Here is a 17176-nt window from a genome sequence, read left to right as displayed (position 1 = left end):
AGTTTTTTAAGGACCCTATTTTCCCTCTTTTGAAGTCCTCGGCATTTGAATTTATAAACTCAAAAACATGATTTTAGAATGTCTTAAGTGTAGTAAGTTATAATGCAATGCATATTTGAGACTATAAACATGTTCGTATTAAGTTAACTACTTAATAAACTTGTTTGTTTTATTTGTGGCAATTGTTGGTGAACTCATTAATTAGGTATTTTTGTTTGTATTCATTGAGCATTTTTGAACGGTTCATGTGTTTGGAGCCTGCTTAGTTAACTATAATGGTTGTGAAAACTACAATTATGTTATATAGAGCTTACTTTACTTACTGGTACAATCTATAAATTATAAAAGCTATAATTCCGTGTTCGAAGCTTAATTTTCACTTACTATTATCTATATGTATTATATATAGGTTGAAATAATAGTATTGGTTTGTTTGGAGCTTATTTTGCTTATCAGTTGTAAAATGGTTGTGGCACCGATATAATATTTTTTTAATTATAATTCTGTTTAGATTTAGACATAATTTATTCATTCAGATTTATGCTTAACAATATTACAACAACTTACTTAATAATATAATCATTCATATTTATACGGAGTAACACCTTTGCTTAAGTAACAATATTATTAAACCTAATCTTACCAATATTGCACATAATTTTTTTTACCTCATCTCTCTTGTTTTCAGCCTCTATGTTCTTTGACACTAGTTCACTCTTTTTACAGATTCTTCTATATGTCTATTTCATGTGCACAAACATCCTCTCCAGCTCTACTTTATATGTCTGAAGGATCTCAATCTACTTTATTAACTCAACCTTTCCAAAGTCTTTGCCTCTTTCTCTACCTTTAAGCCACAATAGCATGTAATTAGGCCATTATTTAGGATTTGATGGCTATTGCTACTACTGTTGTTATAACACCCAAATCCTAACTATGTGCATGGCACAAGCTGATATGATTTGGACTTCACGAATGTCGTCTCAAGAACTGAAACTATTTAGGTATGTCTTTGTTTCTTGTTTTAATGTTTAATTCTTAAGAAAATAAGTTTTCTATAAGTCACGTTCAAACGCACTCCAGTAAGTCGCGTTTGAACGCGGGTGGAGTGCGTTCGAACGCGGTTGTGAATGTCTGCATCGCGTTTGTAAATCCAGAGAAGTGGGAAACATGTGCGTTCGGTCGCGCGTTCGAACGCCTGCATCGCATTCGCAAATCCAAAGAAGAGCGAACTAGGTGCGTTCGAACGCGAGCTGGTGCGTTCGAACGCGCTCGGCGAAAATGTCAAGATATATCATGATGAGTAAATTATCAATAACTACACATGTCAAGATATATCATGGTACACTAGATGCATGTATTAATACCGATATTTCTTATTGTGTCATGGAAGGTATAATAATTATAACTACAATATTCTAGACTTGTATAAACTCTACTCGCCTAGGGTCTCCACAGTACACTAAATCTCATTAACTAGCTCGCTCCTCCGGAATCCCAAAATCCTCCTCACGTAGTGTCTATCCTATTGATTCACGCAAGTAAGGCCATAGGTAAGATTAGTAAATTAATAGAATAAATTTCCTTATTAGAGAATTTATGTTTAGGTGTATACATGAGTCAAGGATCTCCTACGGTGAGTTTTACGTTATCCTAAAATTCACATGATAATAAATTATCATTACGGGGTAGTTAAGCTAATTAATCAAGTGAAATAGAGAAATAGAGCTATAGGATCCAAATGGCCCCAAATAGACTAGGCTGGGGGTATTAGGTTGGGCCCAAGCCCAATTCAATAAGCGGGGAGGAAATAGTGCGTGGGCTACAGACCAAACTGCAGCCCACAGGCTCCATGGGCTAGGCCCAAGCCTAATTCAACAAGCGGGGAGGAAATAGCTCGTGGGCTACAGACCAAACTGCAGCCCACGAGCTCCATGGGCTGTGGTTCAGACCATAGTCCAACAAGTAGACCGCAACCTGTTTAGCCCTATGGGCTATGGTTCAGATCGCAGCCCACAAGCCTTGTGGGTTCATGGGCTATGATTTGGACCATAGCACGTTTAGCCTTATGGGCTACGGTCTGAACCGTAGCCCACAAGTCTCATGGGTTGCGGTCTAAGTCGCACCCTCGCACGCCATTCCCTTCCAAGGGAAGGAGACAAAGGGAGGGGAGAGAAGGCCCACGAGGCTGCAATGCCGGCGGCACAGCCATGAGGCCAGCGACACGGCACAAGGCCGCGAAGGGTAAGTAAAGAGGAAGAAAAAGAAAGAGGAGAGGAGGGCTCGATGGCGGCGGGGCGCGCTTCATGGCCGATGGCCATGGAGGTCCTTTCTCCCTTCACTAAGGGCTTATATTTATTTGGGGTGTTACAACTATGCCCAACAACAATAAATTTCGTCATCGAAATTACGCACCCGAGTCGATAAATAAATAAGGGTAAGTAGACTGAATCTCCTCCTCAGGCTCCCATGTAGCTTCCTCTACTCCATGGTGCCACTAAAGAACCTTGACGAAAGGTACGGCTCTTCTTCGGAGCGTCTTCACACATTTGTCAATGATCCGCTCTGGTTGCTCCTCATAGGACAAGTCATTCTTCAACTGGATAGGTTCTTCCTTCAAAACATGTGACGGGTTATCAGATACTTCCTCAATACCGACACATGGAACACATTATAAATCTAAGACAGCTCCGATGGCAGATCAACCTGGTAAGCAACCGGTCCTATCCATGCCAAGATCTCATAAGGGTCTATATATCGAGGGCTCAGCTTGCCCGTTTCCTAAACCGAACTACCCCTTTCCACGGCGAGACCTTGAGGAAAACTTTGTCCTCGACCTGAAATTCCAGATCTCGATGTCGATAGTTAGCATAGATCTTCTGTCAACTTTGGGCAACCCGCAAATGTTCTCGTACCTTCTGCACCTTGTCCATGGTCTCCTAAATCAGCTTTGAGCTCTCTATCTTTCGTTCTCTCACTTTGTCCTAACTGATAGGTGTCCGACATTTTCGTCCATATAATGCTTCATAGGGGGGCATCCCAATGTTCGAGTGATGACTATTATTATAGGCGAACTCAATTAGGGGAAGGTGTTGGTCCCAACTAAGTCCAAAGTCTGCAATTGAAGCATGTAGCATGTCCTCTAAGTTCTGGATCGTCCGCTCCGACTGACCATCAGTCTGAGGATGATAGGCAGTGCTGAATTATAATTTGGTACCTAGTGACTTAGCAAAATGATGCCACAGCCTAGAAGTAAACCTAGGGTCACTGTCAGAAGTTATAAAAACTGGTGCCCCACGGCGGGCAAAGATCTCATCCCAAAATAAAGTGGCTCAATGATCCATAGAATTAGTGGTACTGACTGGGAGGAACTAAGCTGACTTGGCAAAATGATGCCACAGCCTAGAAGTGAACCTGGGGTCACTATCAGAAGTTATAGAAATTGGTGCCCCATGGCAGGCAAAGATCTCATCCCAAAATAAAGTGGCTCGATGATCCATAGAATTAGTGGTACTGACTGGGAGGAACTAAGCTGACTTGGTCAATCGGTCCACAATCACCCATATAGAGTCCTTTTTCTTTAAGGTCTTCGGCAGACCCACCACAAAGTCCATAGTGATATGCTCCCACTTTCACTCAGGAATGGGTAAGAGCCTGAGTGTCCCAACAGGCCTCTGATGTTCAATTTTGATCTGCTGACAAATCAAGCATCGAGCTACAAATTTTATAATGCTCTTCTTCAGTCTCGGCCACCAGAAGTATCTACGAACATCATTGTACATCTTCGTCTTCCCAGGGTGCACACTATAAGAGGTATGGTGAGCTTTCTCCAAAATCTCCCGACGGAGTTCGCCCATGTTAGGTACACAAAATCTATCTCCAAACTTCAGGGTTCCCAATCCATCAAGGCAAAAACCTTTTTTACCTGATTCTCGAACTTGCTGGAAGACTTGTAGTAAAAGTAAGTCTTCTGCTTGTGCAACTCTGATCATCTTTGCTAGAGTCGGCCTCACAGTTAACTGGGCCAACAGTCAAGCACCCACATTTTTAGCTATGATGTGCATGTCCATCTTCTGCAGATCTCGCAGGATGTCTTGCTGCTGAGTAATCAAAGTAGCCAAATTTCCCATCGACTTCCTACTCAAGGCATTAGCCACCACATTTGCCTTCCCAGGGTGGAAGTTAATGGTGCAATCATAATCATTCGCCAGCTCAAGCCACCTGCGTTGTCTCATGTTCAACTCCCTTTAGGTGAATAGGTACTTCAAACTCTTGTGATCAATGAAAATCTCGCACTTCTCCCCGTAGAGATAATGCCTCCAAATCTTCAGAGCGAACACTACTGCTGCTAGCTCCAAGTCATGGGTAGGGTAGTTCTGCTCATGGTTCTTGAGCTGCCTGGATGCATAAGCGACAACTCCACCCTTCTGCATTAGAACACAATCCAAGCCCGAGTATGAACCATCACAATAGACCTGGTAGCCCCCTCCACTACGAGGAACTATAAGGATAGGTGCAGATGTAAGTCTCCTCTTCAGCTCTTGGAAGCTCTCCTCACAATTAGCTGTCCATACAAAACACTGATCCTTTTGGGTCAGCCTAGTAAGGGAACTGGCAATTTTTGAAAACCCTTCCACAAAATGCTGGTAATACGCTGCCAAACCAAAGAAACTACGGACCTCCGAGACGGTACTCGGTTGCCTCCAATTGAAAACGACGGTGATCTTGAATTGATCAACCCAAATGCCCTCTCCTGAGACCACATGCCCAATGAACACCACTTCCTCCAGCCAAAATTCACACTTGGAGAACTTAGCAAATAACTTTTCTCTCCTTAGCATATGTAATACCAACCGAAGATGCTCTTCATGCTCCTGTTCTGAGGCCGAATAAATCAAGATATCATCAATTAAGACCACTACGAACCGATCCAAGAAAAGGCGGAAGACTCGATTCATCAAGTCCATGAAGATAGCCGGTGCATTGGTCAAGCCAAAAGACATAATTAGGAACTCATACAACTCGTACCAGGTACGAAAAGTAATTTTTAGGACATCCGCTTCCCTAATCCTCAATTGATGATACATAGATCTCAGATCAATCTTCAAGAAGACGCACACCCCACGCAATTGATCAAACATGTCCTCAATGTGAGGCAAGGGGTACTTGTTCTTCACAGTCAGCTGGTTCAATTGCCGATAATCAATGTAAAGGCAGAGAGTACCATCCTTCTTATTTACAAACAAGACTAGAGCGCCCCAAGGGGATGAGCTAGGCCAGATGAGTGCCCTACTTAGCAAGTCATCAATCTGCTCTCTCAGTTCTTCTATTTTTTCCAGAGCCATACGGTAAGGTGACTTGGAGACTAGTCCTGCCCCTAGAATCAGGTCGATGGTGAACTCAATTCCCCTATCTGGAGAAAGCCCCTGAATGTCCTCAGGAAAAACATCTGGAAACTCTCATACCACTGGTAAGTCAGTCAGGGATTGGGTCCTAGCTGACTCGATGGATATGATTGTCACTAACTACAAACGGTCCACCTGTCGATTCTTACACAATCGACACTCAATGTCATCATTAAGCTGCAAGATAGCCTCTTTGTTGTAACAGTTAATACTGGCATGGTAGGCGACTAACCAATCCATCCCCAGGATTAGATCAAAGTCCTACATCTTGAGGAGTATGAGGTCCGCCTTGAAATCCCACTCGCCAAAAGTCAAGGTCCAAGATCGATAAACATGGCAAACTTCTAGAAAGTCACCAAGTGGGGTGGCTATGACCAAGGGCTCAACAAGAGGTCCCAGCACCACATCCGCATTTTCTAGGAAGGATGTATAAATAAAAGAATGGGTGGCCCTAGGGTCAAACAAAATCCTAGCGGTGTGTGCAAATAATGTCATAGTACCTGCCATTGTGTATATGTCAACTAAAATAGGAAAAACGTAATTTTCACATTATACAAATCTGCACGGGGTTAGGAAGGATGATCTAATGTCATGTATAAGTAGAACATACATAAAACTTAAATAACATGATTAATTTACTCAGTTACTTATGGCCACCTCATTGGATGCTTCAACATCCTACAGGGTCATAGCAAAAACTCGGCTGGTACGTCTGCCCCGCCCTCTGCTAGGAGGTCCCAATTATGCGTTACCGCGACCCCTACTCGCAGTAGTACTAGCTCCCGATGCTCCAGTTGTAGACGGTGTGGTAGGAGTGGCTGGCGCCTTGACCAATAGGGGACACTGCGTACGGACATGCCCATACCCTCCATACTGGAAACAGAAAATGCGAGCACTGAGGCAGTCACGACATATATGACCCCTCTTGCCACAAGCAAAATAGGTCCGACCCTCAGGGGTAGACGGCCATGCAAAACCACCACTGCCCGAACTGCTCGAAACTGCTGCTGACCTCCCACCACTAATAGAAGGTTGACCCCTACTCGACCTGCCTAAAACCTGAGGGCTAGGTCTACTCGGGGTAGCACTAGAACCTGCACCACCAGCATAGGAGTGACACCTCAGTCGCAGGAAGGTCCCACCAGAATGATCTCCACGCGGACACCCATCAAAGTGAGCGCTCATCAAGTAAGTCCCTCTCCACTATCCCTGCATTCTCCACCAGCTCTGCATAGATCAAGTTCTTCACCATGTTCACCTTCTTGCGGATCTCGATCTAGAGGCCCATCTTGAACTAGTCAGCCCTAGCAGCATCATCAGGTATGACTCTGGGGCAAAAGTGGGATAAGGCATTGAATCTGTTCTCATACTATGCCACTGTCATATTTTCCTGCCTCAATTGGGTAAACTCCCTCGTCAGCTCGAAACATAGAGATGTAGGGAAATATTTCTAGTCAAAGAAATTCGAAAATGCCATCCAAGTGATGTTCTCCCCAGCAAGGCGATCCGACATCATGCGCTCAGTGGCCCTCCACCACTCTTCCACCTCTCCGCGGAGAAGAAAAGTGTCAAAGGTCACCTAACGACTCTTTGGGACTCAAAATCGGTCAGGATCTTCCGCACATCCACAATCCACCTATTAGCCTCCATGGGGTCCGTCGTGCTGCTAAACAAAGGGGGGTTGAGCTGCATGAACCGGTTCAGCGACCAGGCGGACCCACCTCCAATCTGCTCAGCTGGAGTGATATGCTCTGACAGCTCCCTCGGTATGTGCATCCTAGACATAGTCGTCGTGCGCTCTCCAACTAATTCTTCAATTAGCCTCTCCTACTGTCTGACAAGCTAACACAGGGCCTCGATGCTGGCTAAAGTACCGACAGCCGGTTCATCAACGGGGGCTGAAGCCCATCCACGAATAGTCGCATGAACAAACCAAGCATGTCTAGGCGGCATTCCTAATAAGTTCAACGCAGTTTAGTTTTTAATTCACAAGTATGTCAAAAGTCATACATGACTCTATTATTCATTAGTCCTAGTTATTCATTATTATTATCACTTTCCCATATATTTGGATGGTATCTAGGAAGACTTGCCAGATTTATGTGAACCTAGGCTCTGATACTAAGTTGAAATACCCAAACCTCTAAATATACATGTAAATCGCGTGGGTAAATCCCCCCACGCAGTGCAGCACATGACCTGTCAGTAATATGATTTCACAAGGGACATAGCAGCACAAGTTCATACCATAAATAAACTCAACCATAAGAGCCCGAATACAAGTTCCATAGGCCACAACAAGCCTTCAAGATACACATCCAAAATACAACTCTAAAGTCCAAAATACAACGTCAATCATAACGCCCTCGTAGGGCTCAATACAACTAATAGGCATAGTAAAAGAAAAATGCAGCTACTCCTCGCTATCTGCACTTGCGTCCCCTAGCTCTGAAATAATGCCACCAAGATGTAGTGAGCACACAGCCCAGCGAGTATGATCCATACAATCTATAACAATAAAATCACATATGCATATCCAATACATGCCTATAGTTGCTAGCAATAACAATACGCTTGTTTAAATGACCTACCATGAGTTACTAAATCCATGCAATCAATAAGGACTACACGTCACTATCCTGCAACATACTAGTTTCTAAACGTATCATGATAAGTCCACACAGATATCATGCTTGACACAATCTTTTATTCGTACAAATCTCAATCATAGTATTAACATATTATGCATAGCAATAAAAGAGTAGTTAGTCATCTCATGCTCACCAAGGCATTAATCATGTTTTATCATAGCTCACCGAGCCATTCACCACACAGGATAGATACTCTCAAGAAAATCATTCATCACATAACCATCCATCATTTCATACATCGAGGGGAATATATACACATCTAGCGGTAATATCACCTATACATGCATGGCGACACTACATGTGACCAGTTGTCTGTGGCCATCAAACTAAGGACTCTGGTTGTAAGCCCATATCTCACTCTCTCTAAATCATCACCACCCTCAGCGGGAGAATCGGGAGCCCTCGGCTCATCAACGGACGCCCTAACCCTACGTCGTCGGGTATTACTAGAGATATATCCCCGCCTCACAATCATATTCTTCTATCATCATAATCTAGTTCTAACTATGCAGTATAATTATCTAAATGCCACACAGGCTCTCGACCTTAGGTGTAGGCCGTTAATAGTATAGTCATATAAGATACACTCTACCATTAACCCTGGGATGAGTGAGTAGGGGCGCTACCTAGTCAAACCCGACTACTAATGATAGGTGAAAGTGGTGTAGTGTCTATGAGCGTATAAGGCATGTCATAGTCATCATAATCGTTACATTCTATATTCACAACAGGTATTTATGCAAGAGTTTAGTATATAGGATACATGTAGAGCATCATTACAGTAATGCATATGCTAACATTCTCATAATATCATGATGAGTAAATTATCAATAACTGCACATGTCAAGATATATCATGTTACACTAGATGCATATATTAATATCAATATTTTCTACAATGTTATGGAAGGTATAATAACTATAACTACATTATTCTAGACTTGTATAAACTCTACTCGCCTAGGGGGTCTCCACAGTACACTAAATCTCATCAGCTAGCCGGCTCCTCCGGGATTCAAAAATCCTCCTCACGTAGTGTCAATCCTATTAATTCACGCAAGTAAGGCCATATGTAAGATTACCGAATTAATATAATAAATTTTATTATTAGAGAATTTATGTTTAGGCATATACATGAGTCAAGGGTCCCCTAGAGTGAGTTCTACGTTATCCTAAAATTCACATGATAATAAATTGTCATTACGGGGGTGATTAGGCTAATTAATCAAGTGAAATAGAGAAATAGGGCTATAGGGTCCAAATGGCCCCAAATAGGCTAGGTTGGGGGTATTGGGTTAGGCCCAAGCTCAACTCAATAGGCAGGGAGGAAATAGCTTGTGGGCTGTAATCCAAACTGCAGCCCATGGGCTCCATGGGCTATAGTTCAAACCATAGTCCAATAGGCCCGTGGCTTCATGGGCTGCGGTCTGAACCGTAACCCGTTTAGCCCTATGGGCTACAGTTCAGACCGCAGCCCACAGGCTTTGTGGGTGTCATGGGCTGCAGTCTAGATCGCAGCCTGTTTAGCCTTATGGACTGCGGTTCAGACTGCAGCCCACAAGTCACGTGGGCTGCAGTCTAAGCCGCAGCCCAGCAGGGATGTGGGTGGGGGTTAAACAACCCCCACCCTCGCACACCCTTCCCTTCCAAGGGAAGGAGACAAAGGGAGGAGAGAGAAGGCCCACGAGGCCGCTATGCCGGTGGCACAGGATGAGGCCGAGAAGGGTAAGTAAAAGGGAAGAAAAAGAAATAGGGGAGGAGGGCTCGACAGCAGCAGGGCGCGCTGCATGGCCGACGGCCATGGAGGTCCTTCCTTCACCAAGGGACCGAAGTCCGTCTAGAGAGGGTTTCTCTCCTTCTGCCGGAGCCCTCGGATCGGCAGCTAGAGGTGGAGTCGTTGGCCGTCGCGGACTCCGACGATGGCGAGGGGGAATGTAATAACCCAAGGTAATAAAAAAATCTCTTTATTGCATGGCACGATAGCTTCATGCCATGCAGTGGCAGCTGGGTAGGGCACCATGCACCCAAAGCGCTAGCCCGACCAACCTAGCCGGGCCAGCTGGCGTGGTGGGCTCCCGCCGCCGCCGTTGACGCGGCCTCCCTCCCCACCGCTTCTCTCCCTTTTCTTCCCCCCTCTCTCTCTCTCTTTCTCTTTCGGGCTCTCTCACCCTTTTTCTCTTTCTTCCTCTTTCAAACACTCTTTCTCTCTCTCTCTACCCGCTACCGTCGACACTCCGTCGACCTGCTGCTGCCGCCGCCACCTCCACTAACGACGGTGAGCCTCCCTACTTCTCTTTCTCTCTCTCTCTCTCTCTCTCTCTCTCTCTCTCTCTCTCTCTCTCTCTCTCTCTCTCTCTTCCTCTCCTTGTCGGCTTCCTCTCGTGACCGCCAGAGGATTGAGCTATTAGGGAGAAGCCGGTCGCTGAGTGGCCATCAGCAGCCGCACCCCTCCCCCACGGCCCAACCCCCTCCTTACTTCCTTCTTCTTCTTCTTCTTCTTCTCCCCCTCCTCTTTCTTCCCTTCTTTCCTCTTGGACTACACAGGGCAAGGCGCTGGGCTCAGCCCAACGCCCTGTTGCACATGGCGCTGGGTTGAGGCTAGCACTATGTATTGTTTATATAAATATATATATATATATGCATATTTTTTTTTCAAATTATATTTGATTATGTTATTAATTATTCAATTAGTTTAATTAATTTAATGTATTTAATTTGTATAAATTAAATATAATTATATCATAGTTATTAAATAATTCTAATTATATCATGTTTAGCAAAACACCCGCAATATAAATTACTATTGTAATCCTAGGTAAGTAATAGTAATTATTAGGGTTATGTATGTATATTCTTACGTAATTACTTGCAGTAACTTAATTCTTATTTTCTTAATTATCAAGGAGAATAATAGGTAGATAATTATATTTTAAATACATTATTAAATAATATAATTATGGTTAATAAATAACAAAACACATATAGAAATGAAGAGTACATAATTACAACAAGAAACTATCCTTTTGTCGGGTTAATTTTAATTAATAGAAAGACTGATATATTTGTTATAAATAATTTCACATCCCAACCCCCTTGTTCAAGACCTCGTGGACTTAGCAATCGAGGCTTGATCGTTATCGTAGCAGCGTGAACGAGTGGTGGTTTGGTATTTGCAGTGGTGTGAGTAGTCTTATCCCCTAGACGCCTTTCTCAAATTAGGTTATAGTATATATGATGTACATGCACGTTTTGGCCTCCAGCATGATTATACGATTTTATCTAGAGATGATTACAGTCGAGCATATTTTATCATGTATTTAATTATGCTGATCTGGGATATTAGTACATTGGTAATATTTATATAGATGATTAGAAATGATTCTACTGTTATGATTATATACCGAGTTGATCTATAGCATGAGTATGCATGTAATAGATTAGTATGAGTATGCATGTGTTGACGATACAGTCGGAGACTACATTGCATCATTTTCTCTTGATTCATATTCCACCAAAATTCCTATTATGCATTGACTTATTATCGTACCGGATATATGCATATGATCTATCATTTAGAAAGAGCATGAAATATGATTGATAGGATAGTTAATAGAAAGCATGAGGATACCTGAGTGGGCGCGAGGGTTAGGACGCGCTTGGTGGATGATTGATCGCTCGACATAGTCAGAATCCTATTGGCCTTACGTCCGAGGTCGTTAGTCTGTGTGCGCAGCAGACATTCGAACACATGTCGTTCGCCAGGGCATATGTGGCGAGTTATCCTCACAAGGTTTCTATCAACTATGTGGGTGCCCGATCTGGATGGATGTTGATACCCTAGTAGGTGGCGGGGTATGATTATAGTTGAGATACTCTTGCGGGTGGCGGAGTATACTTTGAGCCTTCGGACATGATGTTGAGACCGGGTACCGCGTGTTGACTGTGCATAGTGGTGTAGTATGATTATATTATATCGAGATGTTGATGATGATTGTGATGTTGAGAAATGCATATGATCTCATTATTATCTGACATACCTGATTATTGAGTGGTCAATATACACCATATATGATTGCATTTGATATCATAGCATTGTCATGGTCGGCATGCATCATATATCATATTTGAGAGAGAGTTATGATGATCTTATGACGTGGTGACATGTTTATTCATTGTCGAGGATTATGTATTCTCATCAGTTATGACATGTTATCTAAATTTCATTTATGTATTATTAGGGACATGATACTCTTTCTGATCCATATTATCAAGTACTTGATTTACTCTTTATTTGGCATCACTGATTCAGGGTAAGGTCTACTCACTAAGCCTTTAGCTCATGACTCTCTTTATTTTCTCCTTTCCAAAAACCTCGGTGAACGAGAGGAGCAGGATTCTCCCTTAGAGGTCATGCCGGTGAGTGAGGAGTAGAGTGTGATTAGTGTTATATGTCAGATGAGTTATCTTATTTGATGTATTAGTAGACATCCTCTAAAGTGTATCTGTATCCTTGTCTTATATTTTAGCAGGTGACTTTGTACTTGTATAATTATGTATATACCACCGTTGTGTATATGTAGTTGTGAAAAGCTCTTGATGATATGTTGTGGCATGTGTGGGGCCTAAGTAGGATTATCTGTATGCTGTTGCCATTTAGACTTGAGTTATTCTTAGTTTAAATATTGTGGATAAAATTATGATGTTGCTACAGGTTTATTTGATTGCCAGTAACTAACCAAATGGTCAGTTGCTACGCACGTGCCGTGTGGGCTCGTGCCATGCACATATTTAGAGTTTGGGTGTTACAGGGAAGGAGGTTAATCTACTAAATTTAACGGCGGGGTAGGAGGGCTTACCGATTCGTGCGCTTCGCCTCGTCGGCTCCGGGGCTTCGTCGGCAACCCGCGAGAAAGGAGAGGGAGAGAGGTAGCGAGGTGGAGGAGAAAATGGGGGTTGGGATGGCTGCGATAAGGGGAAGAAGTGGAGGATTTAATGGAGGTGGGGATGGTGGCGTGCATGGCAAGGGAAAGGGAAGAAGAAGAAGAAGAAGAAGAAGAAGAAGAAGAAGAAGAAGAAGAAGAAGAAGAAGGACCGGGGGTGGCAGGGTGCTAGGACGCACGCACAGGCTCAGTGCGTGCGCGGTCCTCCCTCTTTTTATTTCGGGTGTTACAACTAGTATCTTATTCTACACATGGTAGTATATAATAAATTGTTAAGATGACTTAAATTGCATATATTATGAATATAAGTACATAAATCTAATAATTCTATTAATCTAATAGAAATATAAATACATAATTAAATAAAAATAAGTATTACCTATATTTATGCATAATAGTTTATAACCTAGTTAATCATTAATTATACTAATTATAATTAATAATCATCATGTTGAAGAATATACATTATTATTAAAATAATTAATGTCTAAATAATTTATCTGCATTAATTAAGAAAGTAATACCTAATTAAATAAATAAACAAACATAAAATAAAGTAGATAATTAAAACAATGTCACTAGTGGTCGGCCGAGCCCAGCACTGTTCCAGAAGTAGAGGAAGGAGCTAAGACAGAAGAAGAATGGAATAAGGAAGAAAGAAAAAGAAGAAAGAGAAAGAAGAAAGAAGGAAGAAGAAGAAGAAGAAGAAGAAGAGGAGAGGAAGAAAGGAAGGGAGGAGGAGGACTTAGAACCGGCAGGAAGGGCACCGGCCACTGGTGGCCAGCCCGCGGCCGGCCTCTCGCCGGCAACTTGGCTCTGGCGAGCCCGAGCTCAAGAGTGCAAGTGAGTGGGGGAGAGAGAGATAGAGAGAGAGGAGAGATTTAAAGAGAGAGAGAGAAGGCGGTGGAGGAGGAGTAGTGGCGGCGCTGGGGCCCACTGCGACCAGCTGGCAACAGCTGGTTGGCTGCGGCAGCGGCCGCAGGCGCGTGGCGCCCCACCAAGCTGCATGAGCTGCTAGCATGGGCACGAGGCCGGCCATAGTGTGGCCAATCGCGTCGTGCCCATAAATTTTTTATTTTTTTGGGATTGGGTTGTTACAATAAATTATACCTGCCATACGCTAAGGGTATCTCTGTAGATAAATCAATCCCTGCCAAACGCTAAGGGTATCTTAGAATAAAGTAATCATACCCTGCCATACGCTAAGGGTATATCAATGATAATTGTACCCTGTCATACGCTAAGAGTACAACCATAAGCCATCACCATACTCTGCCAAACGCTAAGAGTATGTCCAGTACCAGTCCGGACTAGATACCGTTCTAGCCATCACATCACATACACATGTACTTTTATGATTTCCTATACATGATAAATCATATGCATATATCCAGTACGACAATAGATCATGCAACTCAGGAATTTAGGTGGTAAAGAAGCCGAGAGAAAAATGATGCAATGCCGACTCTAACCATATATACTTTTGCTAGTCTATCACATGCATACTCATGATAGAGATCATTCCGACATAAAAACCATAACAGTATAATCATCTCTATATATCACTAATGTACTCATATCTCATATCAGCCTAATTAAATTTATGATAAAATATGCTTGACTGAAATCATCTCTAAATAAAATCATATAATCATGCTAGAGGCCAAAACATGCATGTACATAAGATATAATATATCCTAATTTGAGAAAGACGTCTAGGGGATAAGACTACTCATAGTTTGATCAGAAGACACAAACCACGCATCTCTTACATCTATCAGATAACCGAGTGACACTCATCGCTAGCAAGATCCACCGGGTCTCAAATAAGGGGGTTCGGGATCTGAAAATATTCAAGTAATATTAATTAGTCGTTTATCCAATTAAAATTAGTTTAAATAGAATATAAATATTTATTTGGTTTAAAAACACTTCTTTTACTTTGCACATAACTAGATTCACATTATAGGTACGATTCAAATATTATGACATACTATTATTATAAAATGTTAGTTATAATATACAGAAAAAGGTTCGTTTCTTTTTAGTTAATATTCTAAATATATAATTATAAAGTAAAAGCTAAACAATTATAAATGGGATATAAGTATAGATAAGATCTATTTATAATAAATCTATATTTCTTAGTCTATTTTGATTAATTAGAAGTTATATAGTATTTACTTAATTATATAAAGTAATTAATTAATTAATAAGACTAGTATCTTATTCTACACACAATAGTATATAATAAATTGTTAAGATTACTGAAATTGCATATATTATGAATATTAGTACATAAATCTAATAATTATAATTTACAACACTATCTATTAATCTAATAGAAATATAAATACATAGTTACATCAAAATAATTATTATCTATATTTATGCATAATATTTTATAACCTAGTTAATCATTAATTATACTAATTATAATTAATAATCATCATGTTAAAGAATATATATTATTATTAAAATAAGTAATGTCTAAATAATTTATCTACATTAATTAAGGAAGTAATACCTAATTAAATAAATAAATGAATATAAAATAAAGTAGATAATAAAACAATGTCACTAGTGCTGGGCTCGGCCGAGCACTGCCTGCTATAGTGCTGGGCCGAGCCCAGCGCTGTGCAGAAAAGAAAGGAGTAGAAACAGAGGAGGAAGAAGAAAAAGAAAGAAAGAAGAAGAAGAAGAAGAAGAAGAAGAAGAAGAAGAAGAAGAAGAAGAAGAAGAAGAAGAAGAAGAAGAAGAAGAAGAAGAAGGGAGGAGAAGAAGAAGAAGAAGAAGAAGAAGAGAGAAGGGGAGCTAAGGGAAAGAAAGGAGAAAGGAAGAAGAAATAAGAAATAAGAAATAAGAAGACAGAAGAAAGAAGAAGAAGAAGAAGAAGAAGAAGAAGAAGAAGAAGAAGAAGAAGAAGAGAAGAGGAAGAGAAGAAAGAGAGGAGGTGAGGGAGGAGCTTGCAGACCCGAGCCGGCGGGGAGGGGCGGCCGCCGCCGCCGGCCGGCGCCTCTCGCCGTGGCTCGGCTCGAAGAGCCGAGCTCAGGCGGAGAGAGAGAGAGAGAGAGAGAGAGAGAGAGAGAGAGAGAGAGAGAGAGAGAGAGAGAGAGAGAGAGAGAGAGAGCGAGAGGGAGGAAGAGTTTTTAACCGGCGGCGGCAGCGGTAGCGGGCGCGTGGCGCTCCCACCAGGCAAGTTGCGCATGCAACTTGCATGGGCACGAGGCCGGCCACAGTGTGGCCGGTCACGTCGTGCCCAATTTTTTTTTTTTTTGGGTTTGGGTTGTTATAATAATATACACTAGACCACTAACTAATCTGATAGGACTCATACAGACCAAAACAAACCATCAAGATACAACTAAACAACTGATACACGAGTGCACTATAATCTAACATGTACTATACAAATTATCGTCTAATACAATAAAGTACAAATATAACAAACAACGATACAACTCAATATCTGGTCAAACTAGCTTCTATGCCATCTCACGTCTATAGCTCACCTCATCTTTGCTCTAAAATATCTCATCAGAATATCTCAAGTCGATGTCACGTACCATAATATATGTGGGAGTTAGAAAAGAAATAAAAAGAGTCATGAGCAAAAGGCTTAGTGAATAGAACTTACCCCAAATCAATGATGTCAAATAAAGAGTAAATCATGTACTAGATAATATGAATCAAAAAGTAGTATGATGCCATATATGAGCATGTATATATGTATCCTCAATGACATATATATGAATGAAATCAATTCTCATGAATGATCATATTATATACTCAACCAAACATATATCACATGATGAAATTACTATATAACATCATCAAATATAACAACATATCATGTATAACAATCATGATCCAATAATACTAGTCACATCAATGATGCTGCATGATGCATGCCAACCACTAAATAATCGTATATGTTAGAGGCAGATATAATCAACATATCTCTCACTATCACAATCATCCGTCTCAACTCTAAATATTATCCACCATGCTGGACTACGATACTCGGCTTCAAACTCGATACACATCATGTCACAAGCTCAGAGCATACCCTGTCATACACTAAGAGTATCTTTGGAGATAAATCATACTCTATCATACATTGAGGATATCTTAGAAGAAAATAATCATACCCTACTATATGCTAAGGGTATATCAATGAT

This window comes from Typha latifolia, chromosome 1 (assembly GCF_019914945.1).
Source record: "Typha latifolia isolate L0001 chromosome 1, TyphaL0001v2, whole genome shotgun sequence".
Classification (NCBI taxonomy): domain Eukaryota; kingdom Viridiplantae; phylum Streptophyta; class Magnoliopsida; order Poales; family Typhaceae; genus Typha; species Typha latifolia.
Note: the sequence above shows the minus strand (reverse complement) of the source record.